Below are 25,426 nucleotides of genomic sequence, written 5' to 3' on the forward strand. Positions count from 1 at the left end.
ATGTCATTGCAGAAACTTTTATTAATTTTGAGCGAACATACTCAGCAAATATCTTCTTAACTAAATCAAAATCATTAGGAAACAAGCATGACGGGACATATTCCTGGATTGGCATATGGAGCTCATACATAACCCATTTTGGTCCTTAATTGTATCTTATTGTGAAGGAAAATCACTCACTTTGGACTTGCATTGTCCATGCTTTGACTTTGAATTCATGAACTAGAAAAAGGAGAATTGTATGAGGCTAAGATGCTGCTCACTTGAGTCACTTTTTTTCTTTGCATAAAATATAGATTAAAGCTTCTCAGATTGTGGAAGAATCTATTACAGAGAGATAATTAGAGTCAAAGCAATTATGATGTTGCTGCAATTCTTATAATTCTTTCGAATAAGAGTATGAAATTGAAACTTTGAAATATTTTTTGCCTGTTTGTTGTTGGTGCTTCTAACTACTGGAAAAATTAATTTATTGTTGTTTTGGTTATCATCAGTTGTCTCATGAAAGAAAAACTTAATGAATTTGAATTTGTTTAGTGGAAACTGAGCTCTGTGTTTGAATTCTTTTTTTTTTTTTGATAGGATGTTTGAATTCTTTATGATTAATATGTTAGAAATTGAGATTAGTATTGATGTTGAGATAGGTTTATATAGTAGAAAGGAGATTAATTGAATCATAATGGTCTTTGAGACTATCAATTTAAAAGTTTAAGGGATATTGATAGTAGGTCTGATTTTTTAATGATTAGAGTTTTGAACATTATGGTCTCTTCTATTAATGTTTCTTGAATGTTGGCTGAAAATTGGATTCTTATTGTTAGATTGCTTGAAATTCATACAGACTATCAGATTGATCGTTACTCATTCTCTCTCAATCGCACACTATAGTCCACCCCCTCAATCTTTGCCTTTTATCAATGCCACCACCAAGATTTGCTACTTTCCTCTAATTTTTTTTTTCTTTCTAGCCTACTTATGTATAAAATATATGATAGTTGGCCATCACAAAACCTTCTTGAAGGATGTCTAAAAAGGGTTTCACTATTCAGTCTATGAATCTCTGTCAAAACTATTGAAAAAGATGAAAAATTTCAATCAAATATTATTGGCCTTCTCTTTACATATTGTTGCAACATAGGACCGAGTGCACATGCTGCTGATACAATCAACTACCAAGGAATGATTTACAATTTATTGGTGAATTTGTCAAATATCTGTGAAATTTTCACAATCACTAAATCAGTTCTGCTTCTGACCATTATGTATAACATTTTATCCTTCAAAAACATGGATGGATTTTTTTCAATATTATTGTCACTAAGGTTCATATCTCTTTCATTTTCTCATTTAGTTTTCGTTCCCTTATTTGAAATAGTGATGGGTTTGTGTCAATTAATGATCTTTGCAACTTCAATGCTTTAGTTTAATTTTTATTGACGTAATATAATATTTGTGTGTGGGATTTGGTACTGCAGTGGTAAAAGGGTGGTCGGTGACTCAAATTATTGGTGTCATAATATTGAAACTACCAAAAATAGGGGACACTTGAGTCACTGAGATATTAGCGTGTGTTTTGAATTGGATTAATTGATGGACTATCCATTTTATTCCTATTCATAAAATTTTAATGGAATTGTTTTGGATAACTAGAATGCTAAGTAGAGTGGAGGATTGCATCACAAATCTATTTTATTTCATGTGAGTTTCAGAGCATTTTAGAACAATAAAACATCATAATATCATAACAATAATCATTAATTGCGGCATTAGCAACAAAAAAGAAGTTTCAATTGGATTTGTCATGTGGTTTCAGATTCAATTGTTCTTCTTCCATGTTGATGATACCGAAAACAATACCACCAATGAGTCACACGCTCCTCGTTTGATCGCAAATGGCACCTGCACAACGAAAAGGAGTAACCTAACAGAGAGCACCGGTGTGGTACCGGCCAAATACCCTCCGAAGGTCAAGTTAGAACTATTCTCACTGCTCTAGAGTGATAGAGAGGGTAAAATTATGCGTACCTCGGGTAACGAGAGTGCTAAGGTTTTTATAGTAGCAAGGGTCATCCCTCTTTTCCTTGGAGTAGAAGTCTTTTCCTTATAGGAGTCCTTTTAGGCGTATTTTCCGGGATCCTTTCCTTATAGGAGTCCCTTTGAATATTCTCTTGCATGGGAAACAAGTCAACTCTTGACTTATGACGTGGGAAGCAAGTCGACTTTACGATTGGTCCGTCGGCCTCAATGCATCTCCTTCAGCTTTTTGGGCGTCACTTGGTGAAACCGTCAGTCTTGGAGGATATCAAATACAACCGTCAGCTATTGCTCCGTCTATTTATTTATTGAAGACAGCATAACACCGTCAGTCTGAGGCTCTCTCCTTTTTATCCTCATCAGTTGCCCCCTACTCTATATGCTTGACGTTTAGAACCGTCAGCATGTGGAGTTATTTCTAAAGAAGAATTACGAATGATTCCTCGGGCCGCGAGCTATTTAATGCAAGGTCACGTGGCGCGCGGTAGTTGGTCTCGTTTCTGGCACAGGCGTCGCCTCGCGTTTCGTGCGTTTTCCCCCTATATAAATATCACGCCTCACAGCCTTATTTCGCTATTTCAACCTCGAAGATCTTTCAAGAGAGAAACCGTCGCTCTTACAAACGATTCGTCCCGTCAACTTTTACCAGTACCGTCATCCTTCAAGTTGTTTCACTTATTCAAGATCCATTTCACCTGTAAGTTCCTCTTCCCTTCTCTTTGTTTCTCTTTTTATTTTTACTTTTGCCCAAAGAATTTTTTATTAAGAACGTCAGTCTAGGGACTTAGGGTGTATCCGTCACTTATAGGTAGTCAGATGTCAAGTGACGCGTCGAGTGATCAGTCGTCAGTCCGCGATGGAGCGGGCTACGACGAAGTTTTTGGCTCAGGTCAAGAGTCCGACGGCTTTTCTGAGTCGTCAGGAAAAGAAACGTCAGCCCAATCCCTTAGTATTGACGTAGAAGACCGTGTCGAGGGAGTTAGGGAAAAAATGTTAAGTGAGGTTGAGGTCCAAGGGATCGATGAGGAAGTTGTTGATGACGGTAACTGGGAGGAAGGTGACGAGGAGATCGATAGCGACGGAGGTAGAGGTGGTAGTGACGGTAGTGAGGATGAGGGTGACGAAGAATCCAGTGAGGGAACTTCGGGGAGTTCTGGAGGTAATCGTCCCTTCATCCTTCCAGAGGAGTGGGCCGTCAATAAATTTCTCCCAAAGATGAGCAACAGAGTTTTTTCTGAGTTGCGTATTCGTTTCCAAATCCCGGATCACATTCCTCTCCGTCTCCCTAAAAAGAATGAGAAGTGTTATACAGGGAGGACGGCTGATGTGGGGATGTACGATGCCATGTTCGCAGCTGGCCTTAGACTTCCACTGACGGCTTTACACCGTCGGCTGGCGGATTTCTTAGGATTGTCCGTCAGCCAGATATCTCCGAATGCCTGGAGGATCTTTATTGGTGCTGAAGTCCTCTGGGGTCGCCTGAATGGGGGGAACCGTCAACTTTCGCTTGACGAGTTCTTTTACTGTTACAGACCTCAACATAAAGTATCCGCCAAGGGGACATATCATTTTGCACCCCGTGAAAAGAGCTTAAGATTAGTGTTTGATATGCCGGATTCGAATAGGAACTGGAAGAACAGATTTTTCTTTGTTAAGGGGACGGACTGGGTGTGCCGCCCGGATGAATGGGACACGTTGCCTGGGGGTTATTTTGATAACACATGGGCTTATATTAGGGAGTCAGGTTGCCCCCGTCTCTTTCTTTTTACCGTCGCTTTTCATTTTCACCGTCTCTTTTAACACCGTCTGTTTCCTTTTGTTTCAGCCGTCACTCGACCGGAGGTGTCTGACGAACAAAGGGATTTCATCCGCCGGATACTCACCATCTCACTTGAGCAACGTAGGTGTAGGGATTTGATAACCCTAGACACTCTACATTTGTATTGTGGTGGTCCTGAGCCGACGGTCGAAGCACGGAAGTTGGAAGAATTTTCAAGAAAACGTAAGTAAATGCGTTATTTAATCCGTCTGCTACTACTCATCCGTCAGATTACTTATCCGTTAGCTTTCTTTGTGCAGAGATGGAGGCTGCGAAGCAAAGGGTGAGGGCCGCTGCCGCCCGTAAGAAGGAAGAAGATAAAGCTAAGGGAAAGGATGGAGCGTCAACTCCTCATTCCTCCTTGAAGGGCTCAATCAAGAGGAAATCTGACGGAAAGGATGATCCTCCTTCTAAGAAGGTGGCCGTCACTCCTACGGACGTGCCCTCCCAGAAGTCATCCCCCAAGCCTAGTCACGGTGCTGGGAAAGGAGTGATGACTTCCTCTGGTCCCGACATTGAGGGGCCCCGTTGCTTGCTGACTCACAAGGATTATGCTGTCGAGAGTCTGGAATCTCTTATCAAACAGACGGATCTGGATCCTTGTGCTCAGCTTGGGACGGATGACCTGGGGGCGTCAGCCTTCTTTGATATTGCACGGGTACGCTTCCTTACTTTGATTAATCTGATTTTTACCTTGCTCAATAGCTGACGGTTGTGTTTCCTTCAGGCCTTGGTTCGTGTTAAAGCACTTCAAGACCGATGCATGGCCAAAGAAGGCGTCGTCTCTCGGGTGAGGAGGCACAATTCCACCCTGATGGATCAGCAGGCGCAATACAAGGAGGCCGTCCGTCTCTTAAACACAGATCTGAAGGACGTGAAGGAGAAGTTAGGAGAAGCAGAGGGTGAGCAGAAGAAACTTGAGGAGGAGGTTTCATCTTTGCGTACGCAAGTGGTGACGGCTGGGACTGACGCAGTTGAAAAATTTAAGACAACTCAGTCCTTCATCGACTCCTGTGCTGATTACTATGGCGCAGGTTTCGATGATTGTCTGAAGCAAGTGTCGTTAGCTCATCCGGAGCTGGATCTGTCTGGAATCACCATGGATACTTCCGTTCCGATGACTCTTGCCGCTGATAGAGATGACGAACCCCTCAGCTTGGATTCTTTGCTTAATGATGCTGGGGTTGTTTTGGCCCAGCCTGCTGTCGCTACCCCTGCTGGACCTTCAGATCAGATTGTGAAGGATAAACCTGACGGGGTCTCCAAGGACGCTCCTGCCGCTTAATCCTTTATTAATTGTAATTTTTGAACAATGTCTTCAAGTGCCCGTATGTTTGTTGGGCTTTTTGCTTGTAATTCTATCTACCCCCTGTTGTCCGTTACTTTGAACATATACACTGACTTTTATTGTTTGACTAATTTTAATGAGATCACCTATTATTTTTATATTTAGCCTTTTTTGATTAGCTCGTCATCTTTACAGGCTTGTTGGTTGGAGAAACTTATTTGTAAGTAGTCTCATTTTTTGGTAAGACCGTCAATAATTTGACCGTCTACCATATAAATTTTTCATCCATTGGACCGTCAGTTTATTGGACCGTCAGCTTTTAGCTTTAGCCTTTTCGGTTCGTTATTTTGATGGCCATTAGCCTCGATGTCTTTTGACATCTCCGTTGGTCCGTCGGTTTTGAAGGCTCGATCCATATGATAACTCTATCTATTGGACCGTCAGCTTTTAGCTTTAGCCTTCTCGGACCGTTATCTTTGTGGCCATTAGCCTCGATGTCTTTTGACATCTCCGTTGGTCCGTCGGTTTTGAAGGCTCGATCCATATGATAACTCTATCTATTGGACCGTCAGCTTTTAGCTTTAGCCTTTTCGGACCGTTATCTTTATGGCCATTAGCCTCGATGTCTTTTGACATCTCCGTTGGTCCGTCGGTTTTGAAGGCTCGATCCATATGATAACTCTATCTATTGGACCGTCAGCTTTTAGCTTTAGCCTTCTCGAACCATTGTTTTCTTTGGCTTTTTTAGCCTTGATGCCTTGACATCTTTCATTAGTCCGTCAGATTTTTCCTTTGTCCGTGAGTTATGGACTTAGTCGTTTTTGGGTCGTAAACTTAGTGGACCGTCGGAGGAAAAATATACTTCAGCGATTTCTGAATAAAACTCCTCTTATTGCCATGCATTTAAATAAAAGTAATTAAAACCAAATCCTGCCCCTTGGGCTAAAAAAAAGTATTGTTGCGAAAAAACTAAAGTAAACGATAAATCTGAGGAGTTAAACTATAATTTGCTGAAAAATAAAAGAAGTTGGTCTTCATGCTGCTGCTTCTATTGGTAGTACTTCCGTAGGTGCTCGGTGTTCCATGGATGTGGTAGTTTCTGTCCCTCCAATGTTTCAAGGTGGTAAGTACCTTTTCTCTGCCACGACGAGACTCGGTAAGGACCTTCCCAATTGGGGCCGAGTTTCCCTTGGGTAGGGTCCCTAGCGGGGCCCATGACCTTCCTAAGAACAAGGTCTCCGACTTGGAAGTCTCTGTGTCGGACCCGAGAGTTGTAGTATTTGGCCATGCGATCCTGGTACCTAGCGAGCCTTTGTTCTGCTGCTGCCCTGATCTCATCCACTAGGTCGAGCTGTAGTCGCATAGCTTCATCGTTTTTGTCCTCATCATGGTTATGTACCCTATAGCTTGCGAGTCCGACTTCTGCCGGGATGACTGCTTCGGCTCCGTACGCCAGGCGGAACGGTGTCTCTCCTGTGGGTGTTCTTGTCGTCGTCCTGTATGCCCATAGTATACTCGGCAATTCTTCAGGCCATATACCCTTCGCCCCCTCGAGCCGAGTCTTGATGATCTTGAGCAAGGATCGGTTTGTGACTTCGACCTGTCCATTAGCTTGAGGGTGGGCGGGGGAGGAGTAGTGATTCTTTATTCCTAACTGGGAGCAAAAATCCCGGAAATGGTCATTGTCGAACTGCCTCCCGTTGTCCGAGACAAGGACCCTAGGAATGCCAAACCTGCATATGATGCATCTCCAGACGAAGCTCCTTACGTTCTTCTCTGTGATTGTGGCCAAAGCTTCAGCTTCCACCCATTTCGTGAAATAGTCGATACCTACTACCAGGAATTTCAGCTGTCGTACGGCTGTAGGGAATGGTCCCATAATGTCTAATCCCCACTGTGCGAACGGCCACAGGGCCGTTATTGGGGTCAGCTCTTCGGTCGGTTATCTAATAATGTTGCCGAACCTTTGGCATTTGTCACAGGCCCTAACGTAGGTTTCGGCGTCCTTCTGCATGGTGGGCCAATAGTAACCTGCTCGCACAAGCTTGTGTACCAATGATCTGGATCCTGAGTGGTTTCCGCAGATTCCTTCATGCACTTCTCTCATAATGTAGTCCGCCTCTTCCGTACCCAAGCATCTTAGATATGGTCGGGAGAAACCTCTCTTATACAGGACGCCTTTTATCAGGACGAACCTCGCCGCCTGGACTTTAAGTTTCCTTGCGGCTTCCTTCTCGTCTGGCAAGATGCCGTCTTTTAGGTACGAGACTAACGGCGCTGTCCAGCTGCTGTCGGAGCATATTTCCTGCATGTCACTGATATCTGTCAGCGGGGAAAGCTGTACAAAGGAGAGTACATTACCAGGGACGACCATTCGTTCTGCTGAGGCGGCCTTCGCGAGACGGTCTGCTCGCTCGTTTTCCCCTCTGGGAATCTGGATGATTTTCGCTTCTAGGTCGCCCACTCTTGCCCTTACTTCATCAAGGTACTTCTTCATCTTTTCGCTCTTGCACTCGTAGTCTCCATTTATCCGGTTGGTGACGACCTGTGAATCGCAGTAGACGACTACCCTTGCAGCTCCTGCTGCTTTGGCGAGGTCGAGTCCTGCTATCAGAGCCTCATATTCTGATTCATTGTTGGTGGCGGGAAAGTTTAGACGGACCATACATTCAATGGTGTCTCCTTCAGGCGATAGCAATACAATGCCGGCCCCTGCGGCTTGCCTGTTGGATGATCCGTCCGTATGTATGCTCCATTGAGGGGACTCTGCTGCTCCCTGGTCCTCGTCGTGGGTGAATTCAGCTATAAAGTCGGCAACAGCCTGTCCCTTGATGGCGGTCCGCGGACGATACTGAATGTCAAATTCGCTCAGCTCGATTGCCCATAATGCCAGTCGTCCAGCGGCCTCGGGGCTGCTCATTGCTCGCCGTAAAGGCTTGTCAGTCAGGACGTTTACCGTATGAGCTTGGAAGTACGGTTTGAGCTTACGGGCTGCCGTGACCAATGCAAAGGCAAGTTTTTCCATCGGCGGGTATCTTTCCTCGGCACCGCGAAGCGCTCGGCTTGCGTAGTATACGGGTTTTTGCACTCTTTCTTCTTCTCTCATCAAGGCTGCGCTAACAGCTGCGGGGGAGACGGCCAGATAGAGAAAAAGCTCTTCTCCCGGCTGCGACGGGCTCAACAATGGTGGAGAGGAGAGGTAAATCTTCAATTCTTCGAACGCTTGCTGGCATTCGTTGGTCCATTCAAAGGATTTTTTCAATGTTCGGAAGAAGGGCAAACACTTGTCCGTTGCTCTCGACACGAACCTGTTAAGTGCCGCTATTTTTCCATTTAGGCTCTGTACCTCCTTTACACTTCTTGGCGGTGTCATTTCCATAATGGCTCGGATCTTATCCGGGTTCGCCTCGATTCCCCTTTGAGACACCATGAATCCCAAGAATTTTCCTGCCGTTACTCCAAAGGCGCACTTCCCTGGGTTGAGCTTCATATTGTAGGAGCGGAGTGTATCAAACGTTTCTTTGAGATCTTCTAGATGCTCTTCCTCCCTCCGGCTCTTGACTAGCATGTCGTCCACGTAGACCTGGACATTCCTCCCAATCTGTTGCGCGAACATTTTGTTCATAAGCCTTTGGTACGTTGCGCCTGCGTTCTTCAGGCCGAAGGGCATGACCTTGTAACAGAATAGGCCTTGGCTGGTTACGAACGACGTTTTCTCCTGGTCAGCTTCGTGCATTCGGATTTGGTTGTATCCCGAGAAAGCGTCCATGAAGCTCAGCAACTGGTGTCGGGCCGTGGAGTCTACTAGGACATCGACCCTCAGTAGGGGGTAGCTATCCTTGGGGCAGGCTTTGTTAAGGTCGGTGAAGTCCACACACATCCACCATTTCCCGCTCGCTTTCTTCACCATTACTACATTTGCTAACCAGTCGGGATAGTACACTTCCCTGATGAAGCTTGCCTCCCGTAGCTTTCTGACTTCTTCTGCTATGGCCCGGTCTCGCTCCGGGGCAAACACCCTCTTTTTCTGTCTGACGGGTGAAAAGGCGGGAGACACATTCAGCTTATGCACCATGATTGAAGGATCTATTCCTGGCATATCTTCATGACCCCATGCGAATACGTCTCTATTGCGTCTGAGGAAGGTTATGAGCTCTTGACGGATTGTGGGGTTAGCGAGCGTCCCAATTTTGGCCGTTCGGCCAGGATCGGAACTGTCAAAGGATATTTCTTCTAGCTTCTCGACCGGCTCCGTTATCGTCCGGTGCTCTTCTATACTTAAAGTCTGAACTTGGTCCTCCATTTCCACCATGGCTATGTAACATTCGCGCGCGGCCATCTGGCTCCCGCGCAGCTCCCCTACTCCGTAGTCAGTTGGGAACTTAATCATCAGGTGGTAGGTGGAGGTTACTACCTTCCATGAGTTGAGCGTGGGTCGCCCGAGGATAGCGTTGTAGGCTGATGAACAATCAACAACCAAGAATGTCACGTCCCTGGCTATCTGTTGGGGGTAATCACCCACAATTACGGATAAGGTGACCGCGCCTAGTGGGAATACTCGGCTCCCGCCGAAGCCGACAAGCGGGGCATTTGTTGGGATCAGTCGCCCCCTGTCGATCCTCATCTGCTGGAACGCGGGGTAGTATAAGATATCTGCTGAGCTGCCATTATCGACGAGCACCCGGTGCATATTGTAATCCCCTATACGCAAGCTGACGACTAGTGCGTCGTCATGTGGATGGTGAAGGCGTCGTGCGTCTTCTTCCGAGAATCCGATTACGGGACCTTCTCTTTTTGTTATCTTCGGCACGGCTCCTGTGAGTTGAACACTTTGTATCATCCGAAGATAGGTCTTGCGGGCCTTCTTGGATGACCCGACGGCGGTCATTCCCCCTATGATCATCCTTATATCCCCAATTGGGGGCCTCGGTCGCTCATTATCCCGTCGGGGGTGTTGGTCTTGCGCGGGGGGATCCGCTCTATCCTTGCTGACGAATCTTTGCAGCTTTCCTTGTCTGATAAGGGTTTCAATCTGCTGCTTGAGGTCATAGCAATCAGCTGTGTCGTGACCGTGGTCGCGGTGGAACCGGCAGTACTTATCTCGGGAGCGTTTGTTGGGGTCACTCTTCAGCTTTCCTGGGAATGTCAGCGACTCCTCGTCCTTGATCTGCATAAGGACTTGATCTATCGGGGCTGTTAGCGGGGTGAAGCTTGTGAACCTTCCTCCCAGGGGCTTAAGGCGTCTTTCGTCTCTTCGGTCTGCGGTTCTTGCCTTCTTTCGGCTTTGGTCCTGCCGGTTGTCTTCCTGCCGCTCTCTCTTCTTAGGCCTCTCTTCTCGAGCTAATAGTGCATCTTCAGCATTCATATACTTTGTGGCGCGATAAAGTACTTCTGACATGGTTTTTGGGTCGTTTTTGTATAGGGAAAACAAAAACTTGCCCTTCTTCAAGCCATTTGTAAATGCCGCTACAAGTATCTTGTCGTCAGCTTCGTCGATCGAGAGCGCCTCTTTGTTGAAGCGGGAGATGTAGGCTCTTAACGTTTCGTCTTCTCGCTGCTTCATACTCATCAAGCAAGCCGTAGACCTCTTGTAGCGATGGCCCCCAATGAAGTGTGCGGTAAACTGAGCGCTGAGTTCTTTGAAGGTGCTGACGGAGTTTGGCGCCAGTCGACTGAACCAAATTCTTGCTGCGCCCTTCAGCGTTGTAGGGAAGGCCCTACACATGATGGCGTCCGCTACCCCTTGCAAGTGCATTAGGGTTTTGAAGGTCTCCAGGTGGTCCAGTGGGTCCTTGACCCCGTCATAACTGTCTATTTGTGGCATGCGGAATTTACTTGGTAAAGGGTAGGAGTTGACGGTGGCGGTGAACGGTGAGTCAGTTCGGTTGACAAGGTCGTCAAGGTCGCTTGATACTCGTCCCTTGAGAGCATTCATCATAACCTCCATTTGTTCCTTCATGGCTTGCATCTCCGCGAGGACAAGTGGCGGAGTGGTTTCCGCGAGGGAGGGAATGCTCGTGTTCTGTCGTTCTGGTTTGCTCGGGGCGTTGCTGGCCTGGGGTCCTTCCTGGTTTCTCCTATCGGCGCTGGTTCCTTCTTGATCTGCTCCTTGGTTGTTGGGAGCTGCATCTTTCTGTCTCAGCTGCTCTTCTAGGTCGTGGTTTTGTTTTGTGAGGCGCTCCACGGCGGCGGCGAGCGTCCTCACCTGTCTTTCAAGCGCAGTTGTCGGGGTTTCTTCTTGTTGAACGTCGTTGGTGGTCGCCATTGCGCGAGTGAGTACCATGTAACTCTTTGTCTTGGAAGCGAGAACGTGCTAAAGCGTTTCCCACAGACGGCGCCAACTGATGATACCGAAAACAATACCACCAATGAGTCACACGCTCCTCGTTTGATCGCAAATGGCACCTGCACAACGAAAAGGAGTAACCTAACAGAGAGCACCGGTGTGGTACCGGCCAAATACCCTCCGAAGGTCAAGTTAGAACTATTCTCACTGCTCTAGAGTGCTAGAGAGGGTAAAATTATGCGTACCTCGGGTAACGAGAGTGCTAAGGTTTTTATAGTAGCAAGGGTCATCCCTCTTTTCCTTGGAGTAGAAGTCTTTTCCTTATAGGAGTCCTTTTGGGCGTATTTTCCGGGATCCTTTCCTTATAGGAGTCCCTTTGAATATTCTCTTGCGTGGGAAACAAGTCAACTCTTGACTTATGACGTGGGAAGCAAGTCGACTTTACGATTGGTCCGTCGGCCTCAATGCATCTCCTTCAGCTTTTTGGGCGTCACTTGGTGAAACCGTCAGTCTTGGAGGCCATCAAATACAACCGTCAGCTATTGCTCCGTCTATTTATTTATTGAAGACAGCATAACACCGTCAGTCTGAGGCTCTCTCCTTTTTATCCTCATCACATGTGTTCACAAAAAATTAACTAAAGGTATCTGTGGTTGAATTGTTAACTAACAGCTCCTACCCATGTATAAGAATTTTGTTATGAAGCCTATTTGAATGCAAAATATCTAATAAAATGTCTGATAGGAAGTGCAGTACATGTTTCTAATGCATCTTCTAGCCAGTTGAAGTGTCACTCAGGATGAATCTTCTAAATCTAGCCACGTGATATATAGCTTATGCGCAATTGTTTAATTCATTATATGTGAATAGTTTGTCTCTATTCAATTTAATAGAAAATTGTTATCCAAAATTTTAATCAAAGTTAAAGGTTTGTATTAATTTGTCATCAACAGAATGTCCTCTCCTCTGTTCTTGATTTCATAAATGCCATAGTTAAAAGCATATGAAACTTGATATATGCGTTTTGTAATTTCAGAGAGGCAAGTGGTGTTGTGGACCTCTTTAAGTATGATACAATCAATTTCTTTGACTTTGGCCCCAATGCTCTGAAGGTGAAATTTTCATAACTATGTGGGGTTACTTCAATTTGTTTGTGATTGTAAACAAATTTTTTGTTGAAGATTCATGGAGTTAATATTTTTAGCCACTGTAACACATACGGGTTCAAATAAAAAATCATGTCAAAATCCTAGACTAGATTTTGATTTATATAATATCTGTTTCAATCTCTCTCTCTCAAGAAAACCTTGACACTATTTTTTGTTTGTTTTTTGTTGTTTTTTATTTATTATTTTTTAAATCTTTCATATTGAGGGCAAGTTGTACATTTAGGTGATTATACTGAGGTGTGAAAATTTCCATATTGAAGTTGATGAGGATATAGAGATAAATGTAAAAAGACGAAGATGTGTTATAATGAAATCACTCTGTCAACATTTTTTCCAAGAATTTTTGAAGTTGATAAGGACATAGAGATAATTGATAAAATTCTGTAGTGTTTTTATTTTTCCCTTTTTATCAATATTGTTCAAATGTTTTTGTGCGTATGCACGGGTTACATGCTAGTCTATATCTATATATATATATATATATATATATATATCTAATCTAATCTAATCTAATACTATATATAAGAGCAGAAGTCTCTAAGAAGGTGCTGCCACGTTTGGAAAAATGACCCCTTAAAATGCTGCCACGTTTACAATTTTTTCTTTAAAAAACCGTACATTGCGTCCTGCAAGTTACACCTGTTCAACCCGAAACAATCATAATAAAAGCCACTAATTGGCCCACATGTTACACCTGTTCAACCAAAACAAACATAATAAAAGCCATCCATTTCTCACACCAATAGGGTTTTAAAGTTACAGAGACGGTTTGCTAAAAGAGGAAAAACACAAAAGAAGTAAAGAACAGAGAGACAGATTTCATAAACTGCAGAAGAACAGAGATTGAAAGAGAGATTGAAAGCGCCTTCAGTCGAGATAATGAACCTGTTAAAACAAATGTAGAACAGAGATCGACAAAGAGATAAATTTCAGGGCAGCCACCACTGTCATGCAATCGGAACCGTTACCGGTAAGGTTTTCTTTATTCTTTTTAAAGAGATAACTATGATTTATATTTGAGTGTTTCGATTTAGGCATTTGGGTTAGATTTGGTTTTGTTCAAGGTTATAGGATTAAATTTGGTTTATGGGTAGGGTATATGTGTTGCTTTGGATTTATTTAACTCTCTCTTGGATTCAATTGTAGATTTCATTTGTAAATGATTGATTTCAATTTCAAATCTATGTAATAAAAAATTAAAGGGTTTTTCTTTAACTTTTCTTTTTCTGGGTTTGTAGGTGGATAGGCAAATCCTTGGAAGCCATCCAAGGATTTCAGATTTTGATGTTGTTTGTTTGGTTCTTTCCTTCTTGCCCTAACTCACTTTTTCTCTCTTGCTTTCCATCTCTGTTTCTTTCCCTAGAAAGTTGTGATTATATATGCTTTGTTATTTGTTATTTTTCTTTAAAGAGTATATAACTCAAGGGATTATTCAGTTTGCGTAATTAGAAACACTATGGTTTTTGATTGGTTGTTGAGAAAATGGAGGATTAAGTGAGGGAATGATGAGGGAAATTGGAATTTGTTTGTTGTTCATTTGGGGACTGATTGAATGAGCAAAGTTTGAGTTTTTGGTTTTGTTAGAAACTAAACAGTAAAAAAAAATGTGTGAAAGGTTATTAATTTGATGCTTCATTTGTTGCTGGAATTGTACTAGAAAAAAAAATAAATGTGAACAATATTGAGGCTTTTACTATTGTTCTTATTTAAAATTTTATGCTTGGTATTTGATGCGACCTTTTTTTTTTTTTTATATATATATTATTATAATTCAAATACTTATCTTAGGAATGTTTTCATCAAAAAAAAAAGAAGAAAAAGAATGCTAATCTTAGCAATTAAAGAAAGTTTACTTTTTTTTCACACATATATAAAAATTATAATCTTCACTGTTGCCTATGACATTCACATCAAATGGTATTTCCTTACCCACCTATCATCCGCTTCTTTCATCTATATCTCCAGTCATGCTTCACTGCTCCTCTAATTTTCTCTTTTTTTTTTTTTTTTTTTGGCAAATCAAGCATAGATTGTTTCATTAGCTTTCAACCCAGTAATTCAATATGCAAGGTAATTGATGAGGATAGTTTCTTTGTTTCATGGACTTAGAAACTCGGATATTTTTCTCTCATCTATATCTCCTCTACTCCTCTCTCAAACTCTAAAACACACAAAGGCTGAAACTAATCATGTATCAGAGGGCTTTAATTTCTTCTTTCCTTTTTTTTTTTCCAATATTCAGACAAGGTATTTGATTAGGATAATTCAAGCGTGAGAGAAAATTCCAACGATAGGCAGATGAGAAAGAAGGAAGCAATCAAAAGTAGAGAGAAATATGTTCAGTCCATACACTCCGTGAAAGAGAATTACCTCCACAGCTGCTTCGCTCATACTGGAGAGATATAACTCTGTAAATTTTCTGTGCCGTCGTCTTTGTCTTTGGATTCGTGATTGTCGTCTTTAGCGAACCCTAAGAAGCCCACTATTTTCCCCAACAACCCCACCGGGAATTTGAGAAGAAAAAAGGCGCTAATTGTTTGGTAGTTTTTGTCCAGTATTGTATGGTTGTGAGAGAAAAATAAAAGATGATATAAATAATTAAATAAGAAAGATCTTTGAAGAGAGAAAGAGAGAGAAGTGGTGGGAAGAAATGGAAAGTATATAGTGGGTGGCCATGGTCTTTTTCGAGGTTTCTTATTGCTGGCTTAGCTCACTCAACAGCTTTTCTTTTTGTCTGCCTTTTTGTTTGCTTGCACCCAAAATTTTGGTGCAGCTTTTGGGTAATACTGTAGCTAAGGGTCTCATCATTCTTCGGGTTTTCAACTTTTTTTTAATGGAGATCAAATTGACACTCTACTCTTGAAGTATTTCCCTCTAATATTTCCAATAAACTCTACTTCCTCAGTTATTACTTCAACTCTCTATTAATTCTGTTCAAGTGTCCTACGTATTATATACTATTCATCCACTCACAAGACTTCTCATCTCCTTATCAAAACACAAAATGGTTAACAATTCTCCCTTTATATACTTTCCCATTAAATCACATTCATCATTTTGGCCCTCCTTTAACTCGGGCTCTTCCTATCCTTATCAAAACCTTCAAAGCCTGCCCCATTGGAATTAAAACCCATTCATTTGTTATTTATTTATTTATTTATATATAAATTTCCAATTCTCTCTCCACCCCTGCAGAAGTCACCAAAGTACAAGCAGAGTTGAAAAGTCCCTTTGAGGTGGGTTTTGCCTTTCTGTTTTCCCCTCCATCTTCATTGGTTTGTTTGGTACAAATTGCATTTCCGCCCATTATGCAGAAGATTAAATGTTTGATTTTAACGTTATAAAAAAACTTTAATTGCTCACTTCTAGACAAAGGAAAGTGTTGCGGTCATACAGAGGATGCAAGTGTAAAGCGTTTGTAGGTGGCTTTTTGTGTAATGGGTCTTTCAAAAATATATTATTATTGTTTTACAAGGCTCACGGCATGATATATTATTGTTTAATTCCTGATTCATTTGGAATATTAAAAAATTTGATAAAAATAACATAGATAGATAAAATAGGAAAGCAACTAGACCATGTTGATTTATTTTATAAAATGTCAATGTTTTGCATATTTCTTTTGTGTCTCTCTTTATATTCAATTATATAAACATTTTAAATGTTCTAAAAAACTCTTTAAATTGATTAGAATGGAGAAGGTTAATACATGAAGCTCAAGAAGTGTTGCCAAGATAATAGGGACGATCTTTAGTTTTAGCAGATCAGTCAATATGGTATTACTCTTGGGGTATGACTCAGAAAAATGGTATATGCATATAACTCTTTTTTTTTTTTTTTTTTTTTTTGGGTAGGAATTTTGATGTGAAGTAAGGAATAAGTTTTTCATGGCCATACTTGGATGTTTTCCGATGACTCTTTGTAATGTACACATTTTGATTACTTAAAATTATTCTTATAGATGTTGAATTGGATCTGTAGTTAACTTTTTTGTTTAGGCTTGGTGCATCACAAAGAGGTCCCCTCTTCTTAACAATGTCCAACTCTCTATTCACAATCAATGTAACCATTTTCCTTTTATGTAGTAAAAGACGTGTTTGTCTTTAGCTTGCTAAGTTGCTAGGTTCTTTTTCTATGATCACAGGTTTAAATGTTGTGCTTTGGGTGAAAGCCGAATACCTTGAAGAGGTAGGCGGTTCCAAAGCTACTAAATGAATCTTCAGAGAACAATAGTAAGGTTGCTTTGGAAGAACCATGATTTTCTTAAAATCAATCAATGTCCATGTAACTAAATTTCAATAAGCAATGAGTAAAATGTATAAATTTTTTTGCTCATGGGTGTTTCATATTTTTCCCTCTGACTTCTTTGTGAGATGGGAATTTGGCATATAGTTACAAATTTTCCAGGAAAATCAGCCCACTAAGAGTTGTCATTTCCATATTGCACATGTATGATATTCCAATTATGTGATTTTTTAGAAATTAAGATGATAATCCAATCAGTACCTCAGCATAATGAAGTGATTCTTCATTATTCCATGGTATCACAAAAACAAACGTTGGTGTCAAACCAGATTTAGCATATAAGCATTGAGCATATGCATGATCTAGATATTTAGATAATTTACATAACTTTTTTACAAAAGCATAGATTGTATGATAAATTGCAAACTAAATCAGGTTCAAATGTACACATCTAAATGTTACTTTGACCATGGTGTCATTTCTCTTTCCTAGAACAATTCAGGTTAAAAAAATGGACATTTATAAACAATTTTGTCTTGAACAAGTTTGCATTTTATAAAAGTAAACTGTTTATAAATGGAGTTTATAAAAGCAAATTGTTTATTATGCAGGTTAACAATTATTAACTGCTTAGCATACAAAATATATATTACATTATACCAATTATAAATAATGCTAGAGATACAAATTATTTTATAAATTTTTTTACAAATTGCTAATATGGTGAGTGATTATTGGTAAATGAAAAAGTGATATTAATGATGGGTCTAGATAAAAATCAATAAAAGATTGGCCACATCAACATTTTGTAAAAATGTTGTAAAATAGTTTGTGGATGTAGCATTACTCATAAATTATACTCCATTAGAAAAATAATTATATAATTTTGAGTTTAAGACAAATACTTACAAGTTCCATGTACTTATTTCTTCTTTCACTTATCAATAAATAATAAATAAATAAAAACGTCAAAATTGCGCGGGTTTACAGCTAGTATATATAAAAGCAGAGACCTTATGCAAGAGAGCATAAGATTCTACCATGTGGTACACTTTATGAAGAGAATTGAAATACTCTTAAAAGACATTAGAGATAAAGAACAAATTTTAAAATATGGACTCTTTATTTTCTTTGGTTCAATATTTCAAGACTACTTTTTGTTACATTTTTTATTCAATGTTTTGAGACTACTATTTGTTTCATTTGGTTTATTGTTTTAAACCTTTTCCTTTTTCTCACACACAAAAAAATATTTGCATTTCCATTCAACCTTTTAATTTCTACTCCTTTATATACATATGCCCACAACCCTTCATGCCACTCCATCTCAAATATGCACTTAGGCTTCGTTTAGGAGTTCATAGGGGAATAAAAAATAATGGAATGTATTTAAGTAAGAGAAATGAATGGAAAAAAGTGATATAGAATGGGATTAAGTAATCTTAATTGGATGTTTTAAAATAAAAGAATGAAAATGAACGAAATGTAAATAATCTTGTAATAATTAATTATCAAAACGTTTGACTTTTTGTTGATCACTCCCTGTTACGTCACGTAACCACGTTTACATTTAAAAAAAATGAAAAATTTTGACTTTCCATTTAGTTTTTAAGAATTACCTATAAATTACACTACAAATGCCTAATCAGGCAATCACATTCAATTTATTAAAAAGAAAAAGAAAAAAGAAACAGAGAAAACCCATTAACCGTGAAACGCAGAAAGAGAGGAATTAATCTGACGATGGCTGACTCCTTACCGGGAAGCTTTACTCTTTGCTTTTCGGCTTGTGTTTCACCAATTGGCCTACTTCCTCCCAATGTATAGCGTCCTGCTACCATTGCTTTGGAACCGCTACTGTATAGTTCGACGTCAGGAACCAAAAAAAGGTCTCCTCGGCCCATAAACAACGCCTCCGATGGGGTACGGTAAATTAGATCTATTATACGCTTTCAAATTTTACAATCACATTTGGGTTTGGATCCAGATTTAAATTCAGAAATTAGGGCTTAGAAAACAGGATTCTGATATCACTATTTTTATTAAATATTTTCATTAATAGTTTTTTTTTTTTTTTGAATTCGTCTCGTTTAGATTTAAATCATTCAATTTCTCTGTAGAGATGAAGTGAAATTGTGGGATTTTGAATATTTGCTCAAAGATTTTCTGTTTTTTGTTTTGTTTGCCCAACTCTATACTTTATGACTCAATGAAAGACACTGTTTCACCGTATAGCAATTATGTGCTGTGATTGATATATGTGATATATTCATTGAAGTTTCGGATACTGTGGCTTGGCATATATATAATTTTATATGGGTACGAACTTGATTCGTAAAAGCTATGGTTACAATTGCACCACCGTCAATGAAATTTCTAGGTTTATTGAGATATGATATGACTGCTTTGTTTTATCATATAATAGTTGAAGCACTATAATCTTTGTTATGATTCTGATATATCTATGGAATTATGTGCTTGACATCATTCATATGCTTTTATATCCTTAGGTTAAATGAATATATATAGATTCATGTGCGGATATATAAACTATTGTTTCCTAACTATTGGTTTTTCGATATTAGTTCATGATCATATGGGTTAGATTTTGTTTGAACTAAGGTCTTTGGGTTAGAATTGATTTTGTTTAGGATTATTGTTTTTTGGTAAAAGAGATTGAAACAGTGTTGCCTCGCAGCAAACTGTTCATCTTCTACTATGCAGAAATCTCCCTCTGAAGATACTTGCAGCCAATCACAGGTTCTTTATGAATACAATTTCTTTGTTTTCAGTAAACTAAAATATTTGAATGGCTGAAATAGATAGGAATAGGTCCAGTGACTAAGGGTGGAGCAGCATCCGTTGATCAACTCCAGTCTCTGGAAGGGAATTCATGAGAGGCAAGCATTAAGAAGGGATTCAATCAGAGGTTATTCTGAAAGGAATTTTTTATCCGGTTCGGACTGGGTATTAATTCAAGGTTTAAGTAGTTTTTAATAAATACTGCATAAATGGCAAGTGTAGCAATTTAAAAATGAATATTTGATGTGAGATTCAATTTTGATGTATATTTGTGTTGTTAGTGAATTGCTCTCTTGCTGCATTTAATATTAGCGTCTTTCTATGATTTCACTTCTACTTGAGTTGATTGTCAAAATTCATTGGTTGCAATGGCATAAGTTTGTAGTAGCTTATTGTTGTGTGACATATGAAGCTTTTTTTTTAAATGATGATCTATGATTACTTAGTACCTAACTTTAGGGTGAAAATTTCTTAAGATTTTTAAATTGTAATTGTGAAATATAAACTGCACTTTGAAAGTGGTCATTATGCGTGTTTACTTTTGGTTTTATGGTTAAAATTTTAAATTGTAATTGTAAAATGTAAACTACACTTTGAAAGGGGTCATTATGTGTGTTTAATTTTGGTTTTATGGTTATGTAATGGACTGTGTATTGAGATTTACTTTTGTTATTGTTTGCTCTGTTATGGTTTGTACTGAGATTTAATTTTGTTGATTTTGGTTCTATAAATCAAACTCAGAAGACTTTGGTTTTGTGCCTCTTGATTTGCAAGCATTGTTGGAGTTTTGATCTCATGTTGGGTTAAAGTTATATGATAAACTTATTGGATACTCGGTGTTCCTAAAAAGTTCAAGGATATATTAAAAAAGAACACTATAATTGGGATAAACAAAGTAAATTTGCCCATGGGTGGAACCGAAGTTACCCTTTTGGCACATGGTTAAATCCTCTTGGGCTATTAGATTTTTTACCAATTACATTCAAATTTCAATATGAATAATCTTAGGCATCTACATCCCATTGTGGATTTCCATAGCATGCATGTAAGTGATTCTGCTGCTAACTTTAAGCCTTAATATTTTGGACTTCAATGGAACCAGTAGATGGAATGTGATATAAATTTTCATTTTTTTTATGTTTTGAGGTGTAAGGAGTACTTTTAGAAACATGATCATGTGCTTTAATTTATTGTCTATATGAAGAGGTACTTTATCCAATTCAATTTCTTAATGCTTTGGAAATTTTAACTTACACCCAATTACTTTTGAGATATTTAAGTAATCTTAATGTTCATAATTACTTTTCAATTTTTTTTTTCTTTTTTAATGGGGATCAAATTGGCACTCTACTCCCATAAAATTGGATCAAGACCCCTTCTGGATGCATCTATTTTGCCATAAGAAAATGTTTCTACCATCCCCTATTTCATAACAAAGAAACTTCCAAACCATGCCTCTAATCTTAAGCAATTTTTGGGGTTTTATGAATGTTATTTGCATTTTAGGCTTTAGCAAATGAGAATAGTAACTCTTTGCAGAGAGGGTGATGCTATTTTTAAAATTGATTATCAGTGGCTATATGTTATTTGTATTAATGTCTGTTCTGTGAAAGTCCTTTATTGTTGTTTAGATTATTTTTTGTTTCTTTTCGTGCCAACATGGTCTATGCTGTGACCGATGGAATTGAGAGTATTTAGTTGAATTCAAGGCGACAACCCTCCTAAAAGCTATTAGACAAGAAGAGATTAGTTTTTTATGGAGTAATATTTGCTGCCTCTTATTGCTTAAGCCATAGCTTAAATACAACTATGACAAATTTATTTAAAATTGAATACAATTTCAAATTGTATTTTTGGGTGCAGCACATCACACTTAGAAATCCTAATTTACTTAGGTTTAGAAACCCTTAATTTTTTGGTAATTTGTTGGCTTATAAATTCTATCCAGTTCTTATGTGTTTCTATACAATTTTGTAGGCTCTATTTAGTACTATTAGTGGAAGCAATTGGACTTGCTCGTGGAGGAGCTTACAGGTATTGATATAAATTATTATTATTTAAAAAATTTCATCAATTATTAATACACAATGAATCACTGAATGCTATCAAAAGAGAATTGGATGTCAAATTGTAGAATAAATTTCATGGGTCTGGTTGTGCTGAGGGTGTGGGGTTAAGTTTGAAATATAACAACAAATAGAACCCAACTATAATTAACTGACATTAGGGTGATTAGTATTTGTTTGTCTTCATTGGGATAAGTATTTGTTTCTCTTTCAAAAATTGAGACTGCTAAGTTTTTAATAATGAAAGCACTGATTAGCTTAATGCCTAAGATAATAATCAATATATAGCGTATGTTGTCTCATTTTAGTGATTTTAAGCATTCTTTGTTAGAAAGGTTGTTTTAGATGGAGGCAAATAAACCCGAGTTTGAAAGAATTCAAACTGGAAGTCTTTTCCGGATTTGTTATTGGCTTCACACAAGAGTTTGATAGAATTTCTAAATAGTGTTCATATGGCATGATTTGTTTTCCCACATAAATTAGTTCCTAAATCCATACTAGAGCTTTCTATCTCTAGTTCCCTAAACTTTTAAATTCTAAGTTTGGAAAGATTCTTCCCCTTGCTAATTTTTTCAGGTTATTTTCTCAAGTCTTCTGGTATTGAAATTTATAATATAATTAAGCCTTTTAATCTCATCTCTTGAGACTATGTACCAAGATATGCTTTTTAGACCGTTATAAGCCATCATGAATTTATTTATCTTTTGAGACTGTATAAGCAATCATGAATATTATTTCTTTTCAACTATGCTTTGGTAATCCAAAGAAGTAAATAAGTTCATTACGTGAGACCTGAATAACTTTTTTCCTTCAAGCAATGGTGTGACTTTAAATTTTAAGATATTTCATACTTAATTCCATCTGCCTTGATACTATAAATAAATTACCACTTATCTAAAAATCGTAAATTGTTAGAAACTAATAAATTTAATCATCCAATCACAATTCTTAATTGCTCTTTCTAAAATCCTATTGCAAGGAAAGGGGAGAATATTGTCCAAAGAATGACAGAAAACCAGCAGTTTATTCACGTGATTTCAAATCAATATCTAATCTAATGCTATATATGTAAAAGCAGAAGCTAAGAGAAAGTAAGGCCCTACAATTAAGGATGTTGGGACATGTAGGACAAAACCCCACTTAAAAATCTACCACATTTCCAAAAAAGAATGCAAAAAAAAAAGGTGAAAGATTGTGACTTCAAAATACTAAGCGTTTCAATTTCATTCGCTGAATTCGATTGCATTTTTCTGATTTTTTCAATCCTTATATGATGGTTGCTGTTGAAAGGTAGAGATAGAGTTATTTTCTGTTTTTTGCTCCCATGCCTTGCTATTTGCTTTGTTGTATTTGTTCTTGCTGTTGGTTGTGTAGGGTGAATGTGAAAAGGAGCTGCCATTGTTGGGTTTCTTGGTTCAATAAGAAAAAGGAGGAAGCTTTATATGTTTTTGGTCATGCTTTCTTTGGGTTTCTTTGAGAGGTTGGTCTGACTGCTGTGGAGAGTTGTTGCTATGCACTTTGCTATTGCATTAATTTCTAGATAGCTTCTAAACTCTATAGACTTGGTCCTTCAATGTGCATGGCAGAAAGTAGAAAATAAAATTCAGTAGTAGGGTGGTAGCTATGGATCTTAGTACAAATTTTATAATTTCGTCATTGAAAGTGTCAAAGTTTATCATTTTAGTACAAATTTTGTAGTTTGTTATTGGAAGAGGAGGAAGAAGAAAAAAATGTAATCTAAATGATTCTGTAATGTTTTCCATTAAAAAAATGTAATCTGAATGATTCTGTAATGTTTTCCATTTACTCAATATTACATTAGTTGCTTATAAACACAAAATTTGGTTGTTTTTAATCTAGACCTCTGAATTTTATGAGTTTTAATAAGAATTATTTGCTGGAAATTAATATTTTAAGCATCAATAACTAAATATAGAGAAGAAACAAAAGAAAGTAAGAACGAAGTGGGGAAATGTTATCGGGTCATCTCTGCTTCTCTCTTTTCTTTTCTTTGCCTTGCTTTTTGTCCATATACCCTTTTTTACTTTTGCTCCCATGTCTTGCTGCTTGCTTTGTTGTATATGTTCTTGCTGTTGGTTGTTTTGTTGGTTGTCGAGGGTGAATGGGAAAAGGAGCTGCCTTTGTTGGGTTTCTTAATTCAATAAGAAAAAGGAGAAAGCTTTATATGTTTTTGGTCATGCTTTCTTTGGGTTTTTTTTGAGAGGTTGGTCTGACTGCTGTGGGGAGTTGTTAGTGGTCTCGGCTCTCGCAAGTTTGTGGGAAAGGAGAGAACTTTTTTTATTTTGGGCTAGGAAATGGTTCTGTTTATGGAGTTTTGGAGGGAGGGAACAGTGGTACTTTTTGTATTTGTTATTTTACTTTTTTTCTTTTCTATCTCATTTGTCTATATTGAATTGTGCTTAAGAACAACCAATGCTATTGCCCATTGTAACTAGATAGATAAATCACTTTGTTGTATATTGCAGAATATGACCAGCAAGATAGAGTTACAAAAAATTGCCCCATTTTGTAAAATATGTTACTATCTAATTTTATAAAGAACATTTTTCTACCATTGAGTTGGCTTATTAGACTTGGAATATATTTAGTTTGTTTTAAATCTAACCTCCATATGTAAAGGGGTTATGATGTTTCCTTTCTTAGAGGTATGTAGTATGGGTATGTACACTTTACATGAAACTATAATATGTGTATACACAAATTTTACTATTAATAGAAAATTTTCTACTGCGATTGTTTAAATATGAGTTAAGAAAACAAGTTTGAGTAAAAAGTGAAGAAGAGGGTTAATTTTTTTTTAATAATTTGATAATTCAAGAAGAGGGTGTTTGAACCTAACCAATATAGTTATAATGTTATATAGATTTTGTAAATATTCTTTGTGCTTTTCCAAGCATCGCACGGATTAGTGACTAATTTATATATATATATATATATATATAAAGCTAAGAGAAAGTCCAATTAGATTTCAAATTGAAATTCAATTAGAATCTAATTTTGTGCCACGTGTTCCATTTAATCTAAGTTTTTAAATTTTTGTGTGAAGTGAGTTAATTCAATGTAAAAATTAGATTTTAATTAGAGTTTAATTTTTCTACATGTGTCCCATCTAATATAAATTTTTTAATTTTTATGTTAAATGAGTTAATTTAGTGTAAAAAATGAGGAGTCCAATATAAGTAAACTATAAAAAACATAATTTTTTAATGATTTTATATTTATGAGCATTTTTTTTTTTTGTAAAACTAAAAGCAATTCAAGTTTATAAGTCATATATATATATATGTGTGTGTGTGTGTGTGTGTGTGTGTGTGTAAAACTGAGAAAAAATCCAATTAGATTTAAAATTGAAATTCAATTAGAGTTTAATTTTACGTCATATGCCCTAGCTAATCAAAAATTTTAAAATTTTGTGCCAGGTTAGTTAATTCAGTATAAAAATTGGATTTCAATTAGAGTTTGATTTTACGGCATGTGTCCCATCTAATCGAAATTTTTTAATTTTTGTGCCAAATGAATTAATTTAGTATAGAAAACGAGAATTCTAATATAAATAAATCATAAAAAAGTAATCATGTATTTAACACTATATATAAAATTAGAAGAAGAGAGAGTTTGAATGATTTTATATTTATGAGCCTTTTTTTTGTATAACTAAAAACAATTCAAATAATAATAATAATAATTGTAGAAGGT

The 25,426-nt window shown here is 38.1% G+C and overlaps 1 protein-coding gene and 1 long non-coding RNA gene across 5 annotated transcripts in view; one reads left to right on the top strand and one right to left on the bottom strand.

Moving 5' to 3' along the window:
- Positions 1 to 25,426, bottom strand: part of LOC126703657 (calmodulin-binding protein 60 A) — a 67,659-nt gene that overhangs the window by 26,135 nt on the left and 16,098 nt on the right. The gene's annotated exons all lie outside the window — the stretch shown is intronic.
- On the top strand, positions 18,509 to 24,284 carry LOC126703662 (uncharacterized). 2 transcript variants are annotated; one of them, XR_007648153.1, is made up of 3 exons: positions 18,509 to 19,821; positions 21,621 to 21,677; positions 23,084 to 24,284. It is a non-coding gene; the product is annotated as an uncharacterized LOC126703662 (long non-coding RNA). The 2 variants fall into 2 exon arrangements; XR_007648152.1 differs by having other exon boundaries at positions 18,509 to 21,677.

Source organism: Quercus robur, chromosome 10 (genome assembly GCF_932294415.1).
Source record: "Quercus robur chromosome 10, dhQueRobu3.1, whole genome shotgun sequence".
NCBI classification, from domain to species: Eukaryota; Viridiplantae; Streptophyta; class Magnoliopsida; order Fagales; family Fagaceae; genus Quercus; species Quercus robur.